Below are 18,241 nucleotides of genomic sequence, written 5' to 3' on the forward strand. Positions count from 1 at the left end.
AAAGCAGTCTCTTAACCAACTGAGCCACCCAGATGCCCCCAGTTTCTTTTTTAATAGAAATGAATTTTTGCTCATTATTTATAAGTTGCTGTTTTTTCTTCTTCTTCTTGATCAGGACATTGTTTGACTTCATTGAGCCATATCCGTCTAGTATTCTCAACACAGAAACAGAGCAGCCAAGTTCACACATCTCCAAAACTCTACTACTTCTCTACTTCATAATAAAATTCTGTCATGAAAATAGGCTTCCATGATAAACATTTCTAATTTAACAATGATTTCTACTTCTTTAGCATATTTGTAGCTTTGGAACATGCTCACATATCCCACACACTTTTCTTACCTATTTTTACCATTTGGCCTCTTTCCTCATGTCTGAAGCTCATGGGAGTTCTTACCTGCAGCCCCCACAGGTTGCTCCCTGCTCCCTCTGTCACTGTTGATCCAACTTCCTTGTTTTCTAGGTCACAGACCTCATTTGGGCCATTTGCACTTTGGGCTCGTTTTTCCCATTTACAATTTTAAGGTGAATCTCTCCAATGTCATCTTAATTTTAATACTAGACAATATACTCCTTCTTTCATATCATCAGTTAAAATAAAACAAAGCAAGTTGTTACCAATAATTTTTTTTTAAGATTTTATTTATTTATTTGTCAGAGAGAGAGAGAGAGCAAGAGCGAGCACAGGCAGAGTGGCAGGCAGAGTCAGAGGGAGAAGCAGGCTCCCTGCGGAGCAAGGAACCCGATGTGGGACTCGATCCCAGGACGCTGGGATCATGACCTGAGCCGAAGGCAGCTGCTTAACCAACTGAGCCACCCAGGCGTCCCAATTACCAATAATTTTTATATGGAGAGAAATAACATCAGAGAGCAAAATGTGGTGAGAGAAAGGGTTCAGAATTCTTGCTTCTTCCACGTACTAACTGTGCAGTGGACTAGTTAATCTTTCTGAGTTTCTGTTTCCTCTTACTGTTGATTAAAAAAAGGTCATTATCAGGATTAAACAGGATGGCATCTACCACTGTGCCAAAAATACTCAAAAGACATTCTCCATAACCCTGAGATTTTCTATTCTGTTTCCATTCAAATGCCCTTTTCATTCATATTAATAAAGGCCATCCTGGCAAATAGCATCTTTCTGTCATTGGTTCCCTGAAAGTGTATAATCCATGAGCTTTCCCATTCACTTCCCCAAAAGGATGACCAGGGTCCTGCCACCCCAGAGATCATGAATTTCTAAGTTAGCTTACTACTAAATTCAACTGTAAGAATTTCAGAAGTACCATAGTTGAAAGTGCAGACTAAATGCATGAGTGGCCCCCATCTCCCAGCATTTCCAGTTATGTTTGGTTGGTCTTTATGACTTACTTGCATGGGAATGAGGACATAGACAATACAGAGTGACTGCAGGGCACATGCCAATGGGAACATACAGGTTGGCATTCCGGGCACCCAGTCTGTTCCTGAGCCGTCATCCACCAAAGAGCAGGCGTGCAGGTCTACCCAAATTGGAAGCAATCGGAATAATGTCATTCCCCTGGTCACATTACCCAAGATGGCCCAAGTAGAAGCAGCCTAGGATTGTCAGAGGCTCTCTTTTTCTGGGTAATGAGCCCCTAGAGCTGTGGCAGTTTTGTTACCATGAGGAGCATGAAAAAGAAAATTATAAAGAAAGAACTCCTAAATCCTGATTAAATCATGTCTGAAGCCCCTTCCCACTGGATTTTTCAATATATTCTTACTGTTTAGTTTTAATTCTTATTATGACTTCGTCCTGGGATTTGTATTAATTGTATGAAAAGTAGCCGATAAAGGCATTCTGTCATTAGAAAGATAACATATATTTACCGAAATGGACAGCTGCCCACCACACACTATTAGAAAAGCATAGCAGGTTATAGAATATCACATACAGCAAAACTGCATTATTGAGAACTTCATCTGTACATGGTGTGTGTGAATAGACATAGACACACACACACACACACACACACACACATAAAGAGAAAGAAAGAGACAGAAACATGGGGAAAAAATTCATGAAAATATCAGTAAGGGCTAACTCTAGTATTTCTGAGGGATTTTACTTTCCTTTTTGTATTCTTCCAGAATGTATGCCCTTGTACAACAACATGCATTTTTGTGGAACAGAAAAATTAAGCTTTACAAAAGAAAAGCTGGCTATTTACTGATTCTGTTTGCCTTTAGTGTAAAATAAATGGACAGCTTTGCCTCAGATCCCTCTCCAAACTTAAGTGGTCTAGGGAGAAAGATCAAAGCCAGGCAGGCACTCAAAATATTATTTCATTATAAAATTCTATGATGAAGCAATGAAACCACTCTAAGATCTGAATTTGTACATGCTGAAAAGGAAACACAGCCAGAGGTGCCCAAGTGTCTTTCTAGAAGACCGGAAGTAATATTAATCAAAATGAGACATCTTGTAGAAGATGAGCACTTCTTATTCAAAGAAAGAAGCTGCGGGGAGAGTACCACGCTCGGCTGCCCGCAGGAAGGGCCTTGCATGGAGGCCAGTTAAAAGCTACATGGGGGTGCCTGGGTGGCTCAGTGGGTTAAGCCGCTGCCTTCGGCTCAGGTCATGATCTCAGGGTCCTAGGATTGAGTCCCGTGTTAGCTCTCTGCTCAGCAGGGAGCCTGCTTCCCTCTCTCTCTCTCTGCCTGCCTCTCCGCCTACTTGTGGTTTCTCTCTGTCAAATAAATAAATAAATAAATAAAAATCTTTTTTAAAAAAGCTACATGGGGTGGGGGAAAAAGCTACATGGGGTGGGGGGGTTGTCGGGGTGCTCTTGGGCTGGGTAGAGTAGAGGGCTTACCTCCTGACAGCTGCTGGATATTCACACCCTTTCCTCAGCAGGAGCCTTCTTTAAGTTACTTTCAGATCTCCAAAGGTCATAGTTTCCAAAACAAGAGCAGCAGAAAACTAGATTCTCTGTGACCTCTTTCAGTTCTAAAATTAAAATACAACCAAACATATTCCAGAAATGGTGGTGGGGGAGGGAATTATTTGAATGGGATAGAAACATCTGCGTGTTGGCAGACTCGGGCTAGAAGGAACAGCTCTAAGAGTGCTGTTAGAGTGCTGGGTTAGGAAAACCTACCAGAGGCAAACAAAAACCAGAAGCCAAAGACAAAATCTAGATTTGTTGATGGGTGGATTTTTACTACAGTTTGAAAGATTTTCTGACTTTCAAGTCTCAAAAGCCTGGCTTCTAAAATCAGTTAATTAAAGTGAACATCTCTCTAATAGGAATCCTGTAGGTACAAGGTAATTGCTAAAACACTAGGATGGTTTGTTTTATAAGTTCATCTTCCGTTGTTATAGATTTCTTTTTACAATAAATTGATACACTGTACCTACATTATATTACATGACAGTGCCATTGTCAGCCACCGCTTGATTCTGGGAGAGTCACAATACTCCAAGAAAGAAAAGAATCAAAAACAAACACCACCCCATAAAACTGTTTATATTCCATATTTGTCTTTAGAATCAAATTAAAGTTGCATCTCCAAAAGGCACCCATCCCACTCAAAATTATGAGCATACACTAGAATATCCATTTGTCTCTCCTGTGTCTCATTCTAATTCATCTCTCCTTGAAGGATGGTTGGCAGTCTGCAATCTTAAAGGGCATCAGAATGAGAAAGGAGACAACTGATAGGTGGTTCTCAAACCTCAGTTCCAGGAAGAACCCCTGAGGGTCCCTCGCTAGTCTATTTGCATCAGCACTTTGACGTGGGCTTCAGTATCTGTACTTTTAACAAGCAGCCTGCCAGATCCAAATAGGAGATGGATTACTCTTTGGGAAATAGTAATGTAAATAAGCCACTGAAACAGATAATCAAACTTGCTTACAGAACACCATCCTGGATCATTTTCCTCTTCTCCAAATCTATGGTCTCTTCTTATCCCTTGCCTGGGAAGCCACCACCACCCTCTGTCTCTGACTTGACCACTATGTCCCAGTCTGTTGCCCTGCTACTGCTCTTGCCGTCTCCAACCCTTTCTCCAGAAACTTGCCAGAAATACCCTACATACTACAACTCACACATCGCCCCCCTTAAAACTCTTCAATAATAACTGCTTAATGGGGATGGGGTTTCCATTTGGGGTGATGAAAATGTTTTAGAACAGACATTGATGGTGGTCATACAACATCACGAATGTATTAAATATCACTGAATTATTCACTTCAAAATGGCTCATGTTATGTGAGTTTCATCTCCATTTGAAAAAAGAAAAAGCAAAACCAAAAAAAAAAAAAAAAGGCAAAAACCTTTCAATGACTTCTTATTGCAGTTAAGATAAAATCCAAGTGCTCGACAGGGCCTGGTGGGTCTGGCATAATCAGGCCCTAAGCCACAACTCAGCAGCCTCATTCCCAGCTACCGCCATGCTCACTCTCTGCACTCCAGCCACACTTGCTGTCTTTCAGTGGTTATGCGACCCAAGCTCTATCTCACATGTGGACTTCACAAATGGGACTCCTTATCTGTGGGGAGTTGGGGATTGGACTTCCCAATCATTCTTCAGATCTTATCAATTATTTTCCAACTATGAACCTTCTCTGATTATTTCATCCTTTCTATATCCTGTCAGAGAAACCTATTCTTTTCCAGGTTCTTATCAAGAGTTCCAATAACAGGAATATTTGGGGGTTACCTAATACCCTTTCCAGTAAACTGTGGGCTCCTAAAAAGGACAGGAACAATGATTCATTTTTGCTCACTGCTATATTTCCAGCCCTAGCATGAACTTGGCACAATAAACACCTATCCATTGGGCACAAGAAATATGTATAGCATGCTTTCCTCCAAAAACATTAAATCTCTACTACAGAACGAGTATTAGGCTAGGTTGCAGTAGTATGTGAAGTTTAAAATACATCATCCAACATTATTCATTTAATAACTAAATGAGAAAAATCACAAACTACTTAGGGCCAACTCAATACCATAGAGCACACCAACCAATGCACAATAACAACTTCTCTCACTTCTACAGTGTCTGCTCTGTGCTTCTTGATAAAATCATGTCCCTACCACCCAAGAAAATTCCTTTTAAAACCTCTCTCTCCGGGCGACTGGGTGGCTCAGTTGGTTGGACGACTGCCTTCGGCTCAGGTCATGATCCTGGAGTCCCGGGATCGAGTCCCACATCGGGCTCCCAGCTCCATGGGGAGTCTGCTTCTCCCTCTGACCTTCTCCTTGCTCATGTTCTCTCTCACTGTCTCTCTCTCTCAAATAAATAAATAAAATCTTTAAAAAAAAAAAAACCTCTCTCTCCATGCCACTGCACATTACTGAGCAATGAGGAAAGAAACAGGGACTCTATCTTTGCAGAAAGATGCAACTGAGGGGCGCCTGCATGGCTCAGAGGGTTAAAGCTTCTGCCTTTTGCTCAGGTCGTGATCTCAGGGTCCTGGTATCGAGCCCCACATCGGGCTCTCTGCTCAGCGGAAAGCCTGCTTCTCCCTCTCTCTCTGCCTGCCTCTCTGCCTACTTGTGATCTCTGTCTGTCAAATAAATAAATAAAATCTTTAAAAAAAAAAGAAAGAAAGAAAGAAAGAAAGATGCAACTGAGGTGAGTAAAAGCCCAGGATTTAGAAAGATGTCATGGGAAACCGTTAGCTGCTCTCACATAGGCACCACTTCTCAGAGTAAAAGTGTATGAAGTACTACTAGGGAAAAAGGACCGGAACCCAGCCAGTTCTGAGAGCTGATGGGAAAAGGGGCATAGAGGAGAAACTCACATAAGAGCAGGCACAATCAATGTTTTGTTACTAAACAAACTGTTCTTTAGAGATTATAGGTGAGCAAGTGATTTATTTTGTCCAATCTTGCTCCTGTATTAACTGGAACCCTAATTTGTCCATGAGGCTGAAGTATGTCTCAATTAGTTGCCTTCAAAGCTTATGCCCATTTAAAATAAGCTTATTTCTTTTCCATTGTCCGCTTGCCCAGAGCTGCCTAATCTACAATTCTCCTGCCCAGCACTCACCGCTTCTGATCATTATGGAGAGCAGAGGCAAGCAAGGAGCCTTACAGACAGCTTCCAAAGAGATCCATCTGTTCATAACTGTGTGTGCTGGCCCACAAAACACTCTCCATCCCTGTGTCCACCGCAAGGACAGGAGTACACCAGGACCTGAACGCATCCATAGCCATGCTACAGGCTACTTTTCAATATTTAAATTCTTCTTTAGCTAAAGCTTTGGATTTTCCCAGGCCCTCGTCCAGCATCCTGGTAGTGGTTTGCACAGCTGTCTATTTAAAGAGCATCCCCACTTGTGCTGCAGTGCCTAAAGGTACTGTTCCTGGCCTCAGAAGTGAGGGCCACCTGCAACTGCATTGTTTGTGTGACTTTTTGGACATCTCAGTCAGAGAAGCTTGAAAGCTTTTTCGTTGCTCCAGCTCCCAGCTCTCTGTCTCAGTTGAGGACCCCCTGGAGAAAAGACAAAGCTGCCTGATACACCCAACTATGAGACCAATATGGTAGGAACCAGCAAGACTGCTCATGGTCACTGCACTGTCTTAACACCTTCCCTAAGCATACTAAGTTTCTCTTTCATGCCCCTTCCTTAATGTAGCATGTGGCCATCACAGTGGCTCCCAGGTTTGCTTCCAGTGACAGGGCTTCTAAATGTGCTTTATACTGGAAGATTCTACTGAGTCCTGTTCCCTTCTCACAAAAGCATTCTTAGTCCCACTGTTACCATTTTTTTTAAGATTATTTATTTATTTGACAGACAGAGATCACAAGTAGACAGAGACAGGCAGAGAGGCAGACAGAGAGACGGGGGGAAGCAGTCTCCCTGCTGAGCACAGAGTCTGATGCGGGGCTCTATCCCAGGACCCTGGGTTCATGACCTGAGCTGAAGGCAGAGGTTTAACCCACTGAACCACCCAGGCACTCCACCATTGTTTTTGTAGCAGAACCACATACGCTTCTATGAGAGATGAACTAGAGGAGCTGATAACACAAATAAACAGCATCCTTGTGCAGAAAAGTGAAGTGGCAGCAAAACTAAATCCTAATGTAGCAGACATATGCCCCCTACACCAAAGCACATTCAGGAGTGTACCACGAGACCGATATGTGAACATGGGCATAAGGGCATTACACATGGAGATGAGGTCAGAAAGAAGTGTTAGTAGAAAACAATAGGGAAGGTTAGTAAGAGAGGGGCCCAAGGACAGAATTACAAAGACACTAGGGGTTACTGTCAAAATCGCAAATATATCAGACAAAGGGAAATATATCACACACTAGGAGAAACTGTCAAAATCCCAAATATATCAAAGGGAAATATATCAGACACTAGGGGAAATTGTCAAAATTCCACATATATCAGACAAAGGGAAGTCAGTGTTGGAAAACCAGACTGGGAGTGGCTGAACAACTGGTCAAGGAATTGTGAATCTAGGTGGGAGAGGTGAGGTTACAAACGCAGGTGCTTTCGACCCAGACTGGAGCTAGTGAGATTTTTCCAGTGGAAGAAGCCAGAGTGACAGAAGAAGAAACCCTCATCAGATTTATATCATATCTGTGCTTTGAGAAACTGCAGAACACCTAACTAGGAAAACAGAAATCTCTCCAAGTATTTTTTTTACAAGGGAAATTTAATATAGAGAATTGGTTACTCAGGTGATGGGGGAGCAGAAAGCAGGACAGCGAGGTAATCTGAAGACCAGCAAGAGCAAGAAGCTGCAATCTCCCCAAGGCTGAAGAGACAATAGCAAGAGATGATGTGTCTGGAGTCCATGGGCCAAGGTCACTTGTGAGCGGCTAGAACCAGAGCCAGTCTGTCAAGCATGAGTGGTGCTACAGCAGGAGGGATTCCCACTGCCAGGGATGCCAGGGAAAGAAAAAAAATAGCCTGGCTTTGCCCTTCTCCCTTCCCTCTCTTACCAGTGTCTCCCTCAGGCTAAACGCAGCGAACCAGCTAACTCAGAAATCAGGGAGAGCAGCCTGAAGGGGTGTGTCCCCTCCCAACACAGCGAGGAAGAGGGGAGGGCAGGAATGCTAGAAGGAAAGGACAGAAACTCTGGTACAAAGAAGATGAGTTACAGTAAGTCTTGATAAGCAAGCTTCGTTTGCAACAGACATACTTTTTAAAAAGGTTTGCTTACTGCCATGTAATGGTGCCAATAATAAAGTGGTCACATGGTAACAAAGTGGAAGCTATACCACGGCTTACTGACCTTCCTGCCAGGTTAGGTGACCCCTGGAGTCACTCTCCAGAATCCCAGAGTTAGAAGAGGGTTAGGGAATTTACTCTCTATTGCCCTTTCTTCAGTTACCAGTAAGCCTGGTCTGGTCCAAACAAGCGAATTTTTTTTTTTTTTCAAAATTTTCAAATGAAAAAGACTCTTACTTTTAAAAGTAAAAAATATTTTTAAGTATGGAATAGAAGAAAACTTTGCATGCACATGTGTGTATGTACACCCAGATGATTACAAGTAAAACTGGGGGAATATAAACAAGATTGATGGATTGTACCAACCAATCTCCTGGTTATAATATTGTGCTATAGGACTGCAAGAATACTATCACTGGGGAGAAACAGGTAGAGTGTACACAGAATCTTTCTATGTTATTTCTCAAATTTCATATGAATCTAGAATGATCTCCAAAGAAAAGGTTTAATTAAAATATCATAAATAGGGCGCCTGGGTGGCTCAGTGGGTAAAGCCGCTGCCTTCAGCTCAGGTCATGATCTCAGGGTCCTGGGATCGAGTCCCACATCGGGTTCTCTGCTCAGCAGGGAGCCTGCTTCCCTCTCTCTCTCTCTCTCTCTGCCTGCCTCTCTGCCTCCTTGTGATCTCTGCCTGTCAAATAAATAAATAAATAAAATCTTTAAAAAAAATATATCATAAATATGTGCATAATACTCCCTGTTAATAAGGCTACATCCCTTCCATTGTGTTTCACCCATGTTGTCTTCAGTATTTCCACTGTCATCATCTGTTTTGTTAAGCAAGGCCCAGGAAGCTCTCTGCTGACCCATTCTACTTCTTATAATTCAGTCTTCTCCTTGCCACTGGCTCAGTGCTACTTTTGCAGAAATATGATGGTGTCAGGTTGCTCTTGTTTGATTATTCAGCCTTTGCATTTCTGACTACAGACAGAGCCGGAGTGTATTTATATATGGGACAATTAGAAGGCTGCCTAATCTTATTTCATATCATCTTTAACCTGTTCATTTCATGATTAAGCATTTAATTCAAAACAGCTCTCTCAGCGGATTTACTCTTTCCTTCTCCCACCTTCTGCACCCTTTGATCTCCTTCGGGAGATGGTGGCCCAGGAACAGGCAGGAGAAATTGCAAAGAAAAGCCTGGCATTTTGACAGAGCAAGAGAATAGAGCACCCCCCATCCCCCACTCATTCACTTAGCTAAAACACAGGCTATCAGAGAAGCAGGGAAAACAATAGACATAAGTACGTGCTAGGTCTTCCAGAAACCAATGGTAGATGAAAATCACCTCTTAGTCTAGAGCATGGGAGAAAATCACTGTTCATCACAAAATGGACATGCGACGCAGGCATTTCTGCAACTCTTCTGTTCTATATAACTCCACAAATCCTTCCTGTAAAATATAACTTTCTTCCTTTAATGATCTAGTAGTGAATTATTTATATTCTTCAATTTATCTTCCTGTCTTCTTTTATTTATTCCCAGACTTGTGCTACTTTAGTCTAGAAAGGCTGACCAAGATTACAGGCAAAGCACAGGAGTCTCCAAAGGGTGCCAAGCCTAAAGTCCAGAGCAGAGCCATGGTGCACAGCAGAGCAATGAAATCTCATTCTTGGAACAGCAGCCAGCTAAAGGGTCCACACACTGCCAGCCTCCATGTCATGATAGCTTTCCAGAAAAATCCATTTTGTGTCCCCACAGTTACTACCTTCGCTTTGGCGGGCATCATTGCTTGCCTGGGCACTGCCACCTTCAACTGATCTCCATGCTCCTGACTCTCCCTCCGCCAATCCACTCGCCAGACACCTGCCAGCATGACGCTCCCAAGATGCAAATCAAAAAGAATGATGCCCACGTCTTAATCCATCAGTAGCCCTCTAGCACACGAAGCACAGGTTATCTAGCACATGGCTGTTGTGGCAGATTCACTAGGGAATTTGGGGACATAGTGCAGAACATGTGTCAGCGATTGTATCAGAGGGTCCAAGACGCAAGATGCTAGTGTGTCACCTCCCAGCTCCCTTCTGTTATTGGCTTAGGCCCACTCCTGAAGCCATTAACTTCACTGCCCTACCAAGCTGCCCTACATATGGAAGAGAAAACCTTCAGGCAGAGAACAGAGGCGATTGCAGAAAAATTCTACAGACATATATTGGAGCAGTGGGCATTTGGGCAAACAAGTATGAAAGTGACCATGTCTGCTCCCACAGGCCATGTCCCTGAAGTTTCTGATTCAGTAGGTCTGGGATAGGACCCAGGGATCAGCAGCATAGCAAATGCTTCATGGGATTTTGTTGAACAAACAGATTGTAAAAACACTGCCTATTATTATTAAGCTCAAAAGCTTTTCATTGTCTGTCTGCTGTTCTGCTCTCCACACCTACTGACCCTCCTTCACAGTCACCTTTAACCCAAACCAAATTTGTGCACTTTCCTGCAAATAGCATTATCTCTTCCATGAGCAGGAATTGTGCCTTAAGAATCCTATTCATCCCCAGGGCCAAATACTGTACCATTCACATAGTAAATGCTCAAAAAATTATTTTTAAAGAAAGAATTCTAAAAGGAAATAGTATAATATTTAAATGTTCCCTGAACAAAACTATCTTCCCTATGCATCAAAATAGTAGGTATAATTCTACTAGTGAAATAAACAAATATATATTGAGCACCTAATGTACGCATGAGACTCAGGAATCCCTCCAGAAAAGTACTATAACTTTTCTCAGTACACACCTTAACATCTTTTCTTCCCCCCAAAGTGGGGTCTTTTAATAGAGATGGGCAAACAGGGAACATGATTCAGTTCCCGCCCATTGGATGTGGTATACCTCCCTCTCCCCAACCTGGTATGGCCCCAGGTGTGACATAAAGAAGTGTTTTTAAAAAATATGGCAGGGCTAACTTTCCACTTTCACAGAAAAGTGGAACACAAGAAAGCAATCTGTTGGAGCTTTGCTGATATGAAACTATTAATGAATCCCTACAGAGGAGATAACCAGCTAGGTAGTGGTGGAAAGGTCAAGGATGTTTAGGACTAACCGGAAGCATGTCAAACTTAACCTACCTTGTGGTTCGGCCAGAGTTGTCCGTAGAGACACCATTACTCTCCACCTACTTTCAAAGATGGAACAGGACAAAGAAGAAAGTCTTATTTCAATGTCACTGAACTCTTGGGATTATGACTTCTTTCAAGGACAACAAATTTGGTTCCTGGGATCTAGTGGTAACTTTGGGTTCTACCCCTTAATTGCAAAAGAGTTGCTGTGGTTTTTAAGCTACTATAAAGGTGCTCTCTTGCAAATGAGACCAAAGCAGAGGTCTAGCCACTCGTAGTCACTAAAGACTTCATCTGTGACTTTTTTCCCACTGTTTGGAACATTAACCACAGTCCCTTGGCCACTTTCCAGTCTGGATAATTACACTAGGGCTAGCAAACTTCACCCTCCAGCTCCAACTAAATAAAGTATTCCTTTGGACTAGCTGCCGTAACCTTTGTTCTGCTGCTGTGGGCTATTAAAGAGCTATTCTGTACTTAGGATGGCTGTATTTGTGAAAAATCAATACCCCTGGTATAACTTCCTGCACTGACAAGAAGTATATTCCACAATATCTCACTGGCCAAGTTATTTTTTTAAATATAGTGCCAGAAACAATTAGAAAACCAGAGTAATTTCTTCTCTATCTTCTCAACTTTTACAATTCACACAGATACAGACTGAAATGTTTGCAACATTATATCAAGAAGGAGGGCAGATGTATATTCCACAAAACACACACGGAATGTCTACCATATGCTAGGCTCATTGTAGCTACTGGGTATTGTTATAGAAGCCGTGGGTTATGTTCTCAGCATAATGTGAGAATTTTCCAAAGGGAATAATTCAATTTAATTCTTCCTGTGCTACTATATTTCTGAAAATCTGAATATATCCACTTTACTTAATATATCAACATTAGCATGCACAGGGCTCCCAATAAAAACACTATTTCCATCCACTCTTGAAAGTGTCTAACAGGACTGGGGCACTTGGGTGGCTCAGTTGGTTAAGGGCCCACCTCTTGATTTTGGCTCAGGTCATGATCTCAAGCTACTGAGATTGAGCCTGGTGTTGGGTTCTGCACTGGGCATGGAGCTTGCTTGGGATTCTCTTCCCCCACTCCCCTTCTCCCACCTCGCTCTCACTGCCCCCCACCAAAAAAAGAGTCTAGAGGACCTTAAACTCAATGTGTATATAGATATGTGTGTGGAAGGATATGTGTGTCTAAGAAGGAGAAAATATGCTTTCCTGGTTAGCTTGGGGGATAACAAATACTGCTTGGATGTATATTTATTTATTTGTTTGTTTTTTAAGCAACCGTCCTACTTGTGTGGGTGAGAGTTTACAGGTTATAACAGCAGAAGCAGACATAAGGAAATTGAAAACGTAAATATCTCGTTTAAAGCCTTTTTTTACTGTATGAAAAAAAAAAGCATAAATCAAGTCTTTTAGTGTTCTATTACAAGGATGAAAACAACAGAAGGGGAAAAAAGTAAGTATTGTGTGTTCGTACATTTACATACACATATATTATCCTGTATGTGAAGATGGGAGAGTGTCGTTAAATATCAAAATTCCAGTGGGCTAAATTATGGATGAACATCAGAATATTTCACATCATTCCCTGCAAAGAGAAATGGTTCAGAAATAAAAAATAATAATAATAACAACCTTAAAATTCAGATTAATCCTACAGGATCCAAAACAAGTACTTGCCCGGACAAACTATAACTAGACTGTGGAAAATGGTTTAAAAAATCAGTGAAGTTCACTTGAAATCCGCCAAATTATTATTCTGTTTGAAAATCCTCCTAGCTAGAACAAGTTAATAGCAGGCTTCTAAATCTAGGTTAAACATGCTGTAAATCAATTTATTCCCCCCTACAAATCTGCTAACGTGCATGCTTTTCTGGTGAAAATGGTTCTTCAATGTTACTTAATACTGTCACTTTATTGTTTCTCCAAGCAGTCCACTTCAAGTTAAAGTTCAATGCGTATGTTTGACATAAATAATAAACAGTGAAATACACATCGTTTAAAATAGCATAAGGAACCTCAAAATGTATCACACAGGCAATACATTTCCTAAGTTTTAGAAGAAATGCTTAATAATGCATATGTCATCCAAGTTTGCCGCCCAATAACTTATTCATTATCATTTTGCTAAGTGAAGAAACAATCGGCACTACTACCATCTCACACAGATAGATGACCTGTCCTCCACCAACATGCTTCAGGTAGCACCTTTGGCAAGACAGCTTTGATAAAAGACTGAAATGAATTTTATGCAGAGAGACACAGTCTGTCCCATGGACTTTCAAGAGCCCAAATCATACACCCACAGTATGTCTATCACGTTGCAGACAGACCAGAACAGGTGATTAATTAGCTGTACTGTTTAAACTCTCACCAGCTTACAAGCTGACCGACACAATCTTCAATCTTATTCCCATTTAAAATTCACACAGAGAATAATGGATCATTAAAGATTACAAAGAGGTGTAAACAATTAGCAAAGCAAGGGACAGGGCTTCCCCATTTTGGAGAAAAAGGTGGGAGTCACGGTCCTCCCATCTGGACTTCTGTAGATGGGAGGAAGAACACAGGATATACAATGCATCTTAACACCAAAATTCAGCCTGATGTCAGTACTAAATGTTTATGCCCAAGAATTCCTTTATTTGCTAAGTATCTTTATCAGGATAAAAATCATTTTTATATAAATCTTATGTAACTCAAGAACAAGAGTGATTCCAGGGAGGAAATGGAAAAAATGTCCAAGTGTGACCCAAGGGAAGACATTCTGGAGATGGCTTAGTCACCAGGGTCAAATCACATCACCTCACTGTGCCTCAGCGTCCCGTAAAATGAAAGAGGCCACCGCATGAATCTCTAATTCCCTGCTAAGAGTAAAATCCAGCTATCTATTTAGATATCATAGAGAACTCAAGTTTTTATAAAATCCTAAGAGCACCTGATGGCAGCAGAAAATGTGCTTACAGTGTTTAATGACTATAAAGGGAAGAATGAAAAGGGTCTAAACAGTCCTCCCAATCTTACATTTTTCAGCTTATACTAGGCTTAAGAGGGCAATTGGAATTAGATGCTTCATTTCATCCCACAATCACAATATAATTCTTATTACAATAAAAATTTTAAATACTCTTTTTAAAAACATCCCAAAAAAGAAACAGCTTCACCTTACTCAAATGAAACTTAGATCTGTCTCACTTGGAGGGTTTCAATGCTTGAGCTACAGTATGGGTATCAGGATGTGGAAGCAGCTGTCACTGCTTTGTTTTTCATTCACAGTAGGTGGTTGCCAAGCAACAAAATACTATTGTCTGTTTCCATGATCTATTGGCCAATTCTACTCCTGGTAATGCTTTCTACGTTTAAAACAGGGCCACCTTTTGGACAAGAAGAAATGAGAAAAAATTTTAAGAATGACAATAACATATAAATAAATACACTGAATGTACCACAAAATTATGTATATACATATACAGCTGTATGTGGATATACATACATATATTTTGCATTTATGCATATGTATATGTGTGACTATATACACTGTTTTTCTACCTACCTCAAAACCTATCTAAATTTGAGAGGCCAAGAACTAGACTCTAAATCCCTTGAAGGCAAATCAAGGCATGACTTATGAATATGAAAATATAGTAAGAATTATTTTTTCAACAATAGCAATAATTTCCATTTTGTCACATGTATCAAATATGTCCCTTGAATTAAAGTCCTACAGTCGGGAAGCAATTCTGTCTACTTACATAAAAACAATAATAAATGGAAAGACTTTACTATCTACTTTGGAATTACCTAAATATATTTAACATGCTGTGTGACTTATCATGTGCTATTACTGTGTACAAAGATAATAATTGAAACAGAAAAATTCGGTTGCTATTTACACCCAAGAATCTTAAAATACATTCATTTTTAAAATAATTGAATTGTTCTCCCTGGAATAGCCTCATGCGATTCTCACTTTTGTTTTGATATGGGTCCCTGGGGAATAACAGTCATGCTATGTTATTCTTGCATATCTCACTAGCTTGCAAATAAAATAACACAGTGTACTCAATATAAAGTTGTCAACATTAACTTGCATCAGTTGCTGTTTGTTTTGCACTGACAAGGCTTCTAAAGATAAGAATTACAATATTCTTAGATGTACAGACACAACATCAAAACAGCCTGAAGGAATTAAAGCCTGAAAATGCTAGAGGCAATCACGTTCTGAAATGAAGAAAAATCAGTATCATTTATGCATACATATATATTTCTGCAAAGGACCTAAATAACGCCAGAACAATCTTTGGATTTTATGCAATGCTCATCCGTCTTCTTTCACAATATTTCAAAAGCACTTTGCCTTAACTATTTAGTGCATCCCTCTAAAGGAACTTTTAAAATTTCACTTTTTGAAATTCATTACCACTTGCACATCTATATATTACAACAAACTGGAATAAACAAAATCTATTAAGTGAATTAACATTACTACTATGAAGTCTCATATCAAAAGGACAGCGCTAGCAAAACAGAAACAAAGTGTGCTAATAATGATCAAAATATTGTCCAAAACTACCCCTTTTCTGGGACAGAGCCTTCTTCAGCAGAACCCCAGAGCCCCACCCCCATACCCATCCGAATTTCTCCTTCACATTCACCCCGTAAGTGACCCATTTTTTCTCCCTCCGCTTCCCAAGCTCGCCCACTGTGTCCTTCCTTCTCACAAGGAACAAAATCCATCCCACTTTCTCCATCCTCTTCAGATCTCTTAGCCACCCATTACTTTCTCGGAACTACTGGACTCAAACCTGCAGCCCAGTTTGCCACGAACCTCTGCATACCCACTTGGTATCCTCATTCTTCTAGATATGCTTTAAAAACCTCTACCACCGGAACGAATACAGTATTAATAAAAGTAGGGTTGCGAGCCAATTTTTGTTTTTTGTTTTGTTTTTTAATTACAGCAGTAGAATGTTGAGAGATAGAAAGGAAGAAAAGCAGGAGTGTATTTGGAGGAAAGAGGGTGGGTGAGTGACTACACACAGATGTGTAGACGCGGGGACCCTACCCACCCGGAATCCCCACCTGTCGACCCCACTTCCCCCATGTGCGCGCCGCGGGATGACAACCACAACACTCCAGAACCACCCCCCTCCGGGAAGGAGGCGGGGTTACGCATTCAGCCAATCAGAACCCGCGAACTCCGGGTGTCCAACCTATGGGGTGGCCGTGGCCGTGCAGGGGGAGGACGTGGGGTGGTCGGGGAGGGGCCGCGTCCGTGGGAGGCGCGCACGTGTCGAGTCCAGGGAGGCAGGGAGGCGGAGAGGCGGCAGGCGTCCAGGACCTAAGGCGCGGGCTCTGCACCCTGGCAGCCACTGAGTCCAGCTGCCCAGTGCCTCCTCTGCCTCCTGCACGGCGGGCCAGGACCGCTCCCGCCGAGAAAGACACGTCCAAGGTGTCTGAGTTCCCCGTGTTAGGGGACAGTCACAAATAACAACAACACTACCTAGCGCAGAGGAGAAGGGGAGTAAAGTTTCCGGCCCGCACCACAGCGGAGTCCGCCGAGACAGTGAGGACAAGGAATACAGGGCGGGAGGGTGACAATCGGGAAAGAAGAGGACAGCCAGAGGGCTGCGCGAGCAGGACGCCGTCCCGGGTGCTGTGCAGGGGGCGGCGGGCGGCTGGGTGCGCTGTCCAAGGTGCAGGGGAGGTGGGAAGTGCGCGGCGGGCGCGAAGCCCGGAGCCAACACCGGGCGGCGGCGGCGGGGAGAGCGGGGAACAGCAGTCTGGGGCGCCGGGCACCCCCAGGCTCGTAAAAGTGACAGGGCTAGAGCTAGGATAGAGCGGGAAGGGCACGGGGGGCTGCGCGGAAGCCCCGAAGCTTCCACGCACCCCTCCCCACCAGCCTTACCTCTAGCTCCATTCCCCTCCCCCTCCCCGGAGCCCACTCCCCTCCAAGCCTCATGTCCCGGGCCGTGGCGGGGGCGGGACCGGGGAACCCCGGCTCCGAGCTCGGACACCCCAGGGATGCTGCGGGCCCCGGGGCTGCTTGCTTACCTGGAGCTGCGGTACCGGGAGCGGGGGCAGCCCGCCGCGCGGAGCCGGGAGCCGGGCGCTGGGCGCGGCGCGGCTTCTCCTCGCCTCGGCGTCTTCCTTCTCGGCTTCTCCCAGACTCCGTCCCGGGCACGAAGCTGTAAGACGCGGCCAGGCTGCAGCTGCGGTTCCCACTGCTGCCTCCGCCGCCGCTGCCGCAGACAGAGGACGCCCCGTGGCGACTGGAAGCCTGTGTGAGTAGCGGCGCCCGAGAGAGTGGGATCTGCTGGAGACTCCACGGCTCGGGGCGCGCGGACGTGCGCACGCGCGCCTGCGAGTGTGAGTGTGAGTGTGTGTGTGTGTGTGTGTGTGTGTGTGTGTGTGTGCGCGCGCGCGCGCGCGCCCACGGGGTGGGGGAGTCGCGAGGGGAGGGGGAGAGAGGCCAAGAGATGCTCGTAGGGACGGAGGCAAAATTCTTTGCCCCCGGAAATCCGTAAAGCCAGAGAAGGAGGATCGAACACGCGTCTAGCCGCGGGGAGCTGCCCGCGGGGCGGCGGCAGAAGGGGAAGGGAAGGCGGCACAGAGCGCTGGCTCCGGATCCGAGCGGGTCGGAGCCCAGCGGAGAGCGCAGCCACAGATGCAGCAGAGGCGGTGCCCGCAGCCCTCGGTCGCGCTGCCCCCTCTAGGGAGGGGCCGAGCTGCTCGCTCCCGCCACCGCCGCGGCTGCTCCGGACTTCTTGGCTGAGCGCGGGGGAACAGTAATCAGGACCCCATGGTTGGCACTGCAACCTTGGAGTCTCTCGGCCCACTAAGGGGCCGAGCAGAGGACCTGGGCGCACGTGGCCGACTACCGGCTGGAGTCAGCGTGTGCAAGCGCTGCGGGAGTGGAATGGGCGGTGGAACCCCACCGA

General features: G+C 43.8%; 1 protein-coding gene across 5 annotated transcripts in view; it reads right to left on the minus strand.

Annotated features, from left to right (window-relative positions):
* The window catches only part of ENOX1 (ecto-NOX disulfide-thiol exchanger 1), a 561,055-nt gene extending 543,578 nt beyond the window's left edge, over window positions 1-17,477 (minus strand). For all 5 annotated transcript variants that reach the window (XM_045076639.1, XM_004759254.3, XM_045076640.1 and 2 more), the window contains exon 1: window positions 17,355-17,477. The gene's annotated coding sequence lies outside the window, so the exon portion shown is untranslated. The remainder of the gene's footprint in view (window positions 1-17,354) is intronic.
* Window positions 17,478-18,241: the final 764 nt, after the last annotated feature.

This window comes from Mustela putorius, unplaced genomic scaffold (assembly GCF_011764305.1).
Source record: "Mustela putorius furo isolate JIRA1106 unplaced genomic scaffold, ASM1176430v1.1 tig00000179_pilon_pilon_pilon, whole genome shotgun sequence".
Classification (NCBI taxonomy): Eukaryota; Metazoa; Chordata; class Mammalia; order Carnivora; family Mustelidae; genus Mustela; species Mustela putorius.